A 6,015-nucleotide genomic window follows, 5' to 3' on the forward strand; every position below is an offset into this window, starting at 1 on the left:
CTTGTTTCTTGTGTTTTTTTTTTTCTTCTTTTTTAGTTTATTGTTGCATTGCTTCTATCATCTCAGTTTATTTTTCTACCTTCTGAATGTTATTTTCGTCTCGTCTTGATAATTTTCAGACAGGGTAGCATAAAGATGAGGGTTGTGGGTTCTGGAGCTAGTAGGCCTGAGTTGAAATCACAGCCTATTTCCTGACTCTGTATTTTTATGAAAGTGACTTAATCTCTGTGTCTTAATTTTCTATTTTTTAACACAGGAATATTACTAGTACCTACATCACAGAATTTTGAAGATTAAGTGAATTAATACTCAAAAAGTGTTTTGTTCAGTGCCTCTCTATGGTTAAGAACACATAAGAGTTAGCTATTATTGTTTTCTTTAATGTCTGAGTAGTTCTGTATATAACCCCTACCTCATTCAGCAAGCTAATATTAGAATGCTCATCAGTCAGAATAATTGAATAACAAACTCTTGTGTCCAGTGTATACTCCCTTTTCCTTAGTTCAAGTGGCTTAAATACACAGGATTATTTTCATTACCTTTTGGGCCTTTTCCCACATTTTTTATTAGTGTATTATAATTGTACATAATGATAGGATTTGTTGTTACATATTTGTACATGCACATAATGTAACAATATAATTTGACCAGTATCACTTTCTACCACTTCCCTCCTTCCACCCTGTGGTCCTTTTCCTCTACTTAACTCCTTTTGACCTTTAAAGTATAGAAATTTACACATCCCTATGTGGATGTACCCTAGAGCACAAAGAACTACAAGGAAATGTTTAAAAACTACTCAGCAACTAAATTGTTAATAAATATGCTAGTTAAAAATAAGGATTTTTCAATGTAAGAAAAAAATGAAATGGAAGAATTAAAAATTTTGCAATTCTAAATTTGGGAAATAGCAATATGAACTTAGATTTTTTTCTTTATATAAAGGACATTGAAAAGTCCTAGAAACAAAGTCCAAATACTGTTACCCATCAGAATGAACCATGGCTGCTTGTTGATGATTGATTCAGGCAAGACACTCAAATGGTTTATAATGGGAAACATTTTTTTAAGTTGATTTAATAAAAGGAAATACAAAGCAAGATACTAACACTCTGCAACACGTGATCAAATAATATTTATCATTAACTGCTAAATCATTGAAGTGGAAAGTCTGGGGATGTTAGAGTCTGTAAACAAGTCTGGATGGCGCCTGGCAAAATGCCAGAGGGAGTGATTTGTGAAGTAACGCCAGCAAGCCATTAAGTGTGTAGATTCCTTATTGGTTGACTGATGTATCTAGTTTATGCTAATTAAGATAAGCTGTGTGGAATGTATAAAACCGCTCCTGTCCTGCAATAAATGGCTCCTACTCCTGCTGTATCAATCTACACAAGTTGTTCCTCACCCCCCCCCCCCCCCCCCCCCCCGTTATTTTGCCCAGCCAGCCGGCCTTCGGCATGGGGAATTTGGATCAGGTCATTGAAACCATTGATCACTCTGATCATTATAAAACAAGAATGACTTGTCAATCCCAATCTAAGTACACAATATCACTTAAAAAATGCTTTACAAAATAAACCTGAATTTGACCCAAGTCTGGGACAGAAGAATGTGTTAAAGATCATTGAGATACCATCAAGAAGGTCCGGAATGTGGTCCAGAAAGATCAACATGATTTAACAAATTGCAAGGCAAAGTAAAGGAGGAGGAGTATAAAGATTTAAAAAGTTCTAAGAATATATGCAATTTGTAGACCTTATTGGGTCATGCTTCAAACAAACCAAATGTGAAGGTATATGGGGAAATTGGAACATTGACAAAGATTTTGATTTTAAAGAATGGTTAATTTAAGTGTAATAATTGTGTACAGTAGTTACATTTCATATCTGTCTCTTATTTTATAGGAAACAGGGAGATAGTTAAGGATAAAATGACATGATATCTAGGATTTACTTTTTTAAAAAAAACCAAAATTGGGGATGTGGTGATAGGTGGGGAGAATGACAGAGAAAGACTGACCAGATGTTGGAAATTGTTGAATTAAAAAAATTGGGTATATAGGAGATTATTATTCTTTCTCCTTTTCTATATGTTCAGATTTTTCCCTATTAAGTATATTTCTCATTCACTTGATAATGAGCTAATGTTTTTGTCTTCTTGCTATTATGGGGATCCAGACACTCTCAGCTATAAGGCTTTTTTGAATTTCTGTTTCATTTAGATTCTCAGATACATTTTGAATGCAAGTTCACACCAATACATTATAGTGCTTCATTGACCATTAAGCACTCTGTTATGTGTTGGTATATAAAATATTAAATATATGTATTTATTTAAATACGTATATTCATAAAATGTATGTTTTCTATAACTTCCCATAATCCTTAAAGATTTTATAGTTTTTGAAGATGGTTATCACATCTTTTTTTTTTAAGTCATAAATGGGATTAATTTTAGCCAGCTGACTTGGGTTAGATGTTTTGACAATTGAGGTAATAAAACAATTTTGTACAGAGGGTCATTGTGAAATTTAGAATTTTCACCTTTGAATATCTTCATGTCCTGGATATGATAAGCAATCACTAGTTAGAAATGAATTTAACCCAGATTATGTGGAATCTAACTCTATTATAGAATTTTAAAATCATTGATTAATTTTATTCAGGTGCAGTTTTCTTTTACATCTTGTGATGGATACTGTCCTACTCTTTTCTGAATAATCCTAAAAATCTTAAATTATATATTTAATGTAATATTAAACTGAAATATTCTTTTAAGCAATAGAGATCTGGTTTTGGAACAGAATGTTCTCTGGTTTAGATTAAGTAATCAGTTTGAAAATGACTGACAGGTGTGTAGTTCTGAATTTAAGTTATTTCCTACCTTCAGAAACTAAACTGTGTTCTTTATAATAGATTGTCTTGTAATATGATCTGTCTCTGGTGTAGTTTTTTAAAGCCCTTTTGAAGTAAAAGCAAAGTGAGTAGAATAGGAATCAAAAAATTTTTAACATTTTTTAGTTATACATGACAGTAGAATTCATTTTGATATAATTATACATGCATGGAATATATCTTATTCTAATTAGCACCCCATTCTTATGGATGTACATACTGGTGGGATTCACTCTATGATAATATAGAATATAAGAATATAGGAAAATTGTTACAGATTCATTCCACTGTTTCTTCTTTTCCTATTCCCCTTTGCCTAATCTCCTGAATATCTATTCTATTCTTCCCTTTCCCCCTTATTGTGGGTTAGCTTCCACAAATCAGAGAAAACACTGGACCTTTGGCTTTTTAGGACTGGCTTATTTCACTTAGCATGATAATCTCCACATTTATCCATTTATTCATGAATGTCATAAAATCATTCTTCCTTATGGCTGAGTAATACTCCATTGTGTACATATACCACATTTTCTTTATTCATTCATTTCTTTTTTAATTTATATATGACAGTGAAATGCATTACAATTCTTATTACAAATATAAAGCACATTTTTTCATATCTCTGTTGTATACATAGTATATTCACACTAATTTGTGTCTTCATACCTGTAGTTTGGATAATAATGATCATTACATTTCACTATCATTAATTACCCCGTGCCTGCTACCTGCCCCTCCCACCCCCTGCCCTATCTAGAGTTCCTCTATTCTTCCCATGCTCCCTCTCCCTATCCCACTATGAATCAGTCTCCCTATATCAAAGAAAACATTCAACATTTGGTTTTTTGGGATTGGCCAACTTCACTTAGCATTATCTAACTCAACCCATTTACCTGCATATGCCATGATTTTATTCTCTTATTGCTGAATAATATTCCATTGAGTATATATGCCACATTTTTTTAATGCATTCATCTCTTGAAGGGCATCTATGTTGGTTCCACAGTTTAGATATTGTGAATTGTCCTGCTATAAACATTGATGTGGCTGTGTCCCTGTAGTATGCTGTTTTTAAGTCCTTTGAGTATAGATAGGATTCTATACCTGGAAGACCCTAAAAGTTCCACCAGAAAACTTCTAGAACTAGTAAATGAATTCAGCAAAGTAGCAGGATATAAAATCAACACTCATTTATTTATTCATTCACTTGTTGAAGGGCTCCTTAGCTGTTGTGAATTGAGCTGCTATAAACATTGGTGTGGCTGCATCACTATAGTATTCTGATTTTAAATCCTTTGGATATATACTGAGGAGTGGAATAGCTGGGTCAAATGGTGGGTCCATTCCTAGTTTTTTGAGGAATCTCCATACTGCTTTCTGGAAAGATTGCACCAATTTGCAGTCTCACCAGCAATGTATGAGTGTACATTTCCCCCCATATTCTCTCCAACATTTATTGTTATTTGTATTCTTAATTATTGTCATTCTGACTGAAGTGAGATGGATCTCAGTGTAGTTTTAATTTTCATTTCTCTAATTGCTAGATATGTTGAACATTTTTTCATATATGTTAACCATTCATAAATTTCTTCTTCTGAAAAGTGTCTGTTCAGTTCCTTTGCCCATTTATCGATTGGGTTGTTTTTTTGGTATGAAGTATTTTGAATTCTTTATATATATCCTAGAAACTAATGCTGCATCTGAGGTGCAGGTGGTACAGATTTTCTCCCATTCTATAGTCTCTTTCTTCATGCTGTTGATTGTTTCCTTTGCTGGGAAGAAACGTTTTAGTTTGATGTCAAACTTTTTAGTTTGATTTTTTATTTTACTTCTTGTGCTTTAGGATTCCTTATTAAGAAAGTCAGTTTCTGAGCTGATATGTTAGCATGTTGGGTCTACATTTTCTTTTAGTATGTATGGGTTTTCTGATCTCAATTCTAGGTATTTGATCCACTTTTGAGTTTTGTACAGGGTGAGAGGGATTAAATTTCATATTCCTACATATGGATTTCCAGTTTTTCCAGCACCATTTGTTGAAGAGGCTATCTTTTCCCCAATATATGTTTTAGGCTCCTTTGTCTAGAATGAGGTAACTGGGTTTCTGTGGTTTAGCTCTGTATCTTCTGTTCCATTGGTCTCTTGCCTGTTTTGGTGCCAAAACCATGCTGTTTTTGTTACTGTAGCTCTGTAGTATCATTGAAGGTTTGAGATTTTGATAGGCATCAATTTGGAGAGACAAAAATTCCTTAGTGAGATTTCAACAATACTACATCTAGGTTCTCTGTCAGCTGTTGCTTTGTTTTTGGCCCTTTTATGAGATGGTCTGCTCAGCGATTTTTACTGTACTTGCATTGTTGAATAGTGGGCTCAAACTCCTACTAATTTTTTGGCATGAGTTCTTTATGATTGGGCTTGTCCGTGTAAAATAGCAACTCTAAGGAAATAAGATTATTCCAAACCAGATCCGAGTAATCATAGCCTGGGAACAGTGACTCAAGTTATATTTAATGGCATGCTTCCTTGTGGAACTTTGAGCCATAAAACCATGGTCATTAAATAATATTAACCCAGTGGTACCTGGGTTGCAGCAAAATGGAGAAATCTTTTCCATAGGTTTCCGGTACAGCATTCTTAGCCTTAAGGTAGGTGAAAGGGGTCTGCTAAGCTAGCAATACGTAAGTTTTACTTAACAGTCATTTTGGCTCTCGACCTACAACATTCAGTCTCTCCAAAATCACCATTTTCCAGTAGGTGGAGGTCAAAACAGGCTGTAGGTTAATATAGATGCGGCTTCTTAAGGGAACTTAATTCATGAGGCTTCTTAAGGGAACTTAATTCCACAGACTCCTGACTTGACATTGTTTCAATTTTTGCTAATCTCCAAAAGATGAGATGGTAAACTGTTGACTGAACAACCAAAAAACAAAAACCTGCCCATGCCTAAGTACTGAGAAGGAAGCAACTTGGTTATTAAGTCCAAGATAGTGGAAGGAGGGACATTCCTCCACCAAGCAGCAGTCGCCCGGGCCAGGCGAGAGGAAACGGGCTCTAGCCAGAGGGAACACCTTAAAGTCAGGAAGTCGTTAAGGAGCCAGAGGTTTTTATGGCTCAGGGTGCGGCC

Source organism: Marmota monax, unplaced genomic scaffold, assembly GCF_021218885.2.
Source record: "Marmota monax isolate L192 unplaced genomic scaffold, Marmota_monax_Labrador192_F-V1.1 WCK01_AAM20220418_F8-fsc00120, whole genome shotgun sequence".
Classification (NCBI taxonomy): domain Eukaryota; kingdom Metazoa; phylum Chordata; class Mammalia; order Rodentia; family Sciuridae; genus Marmota; species Marmota monax.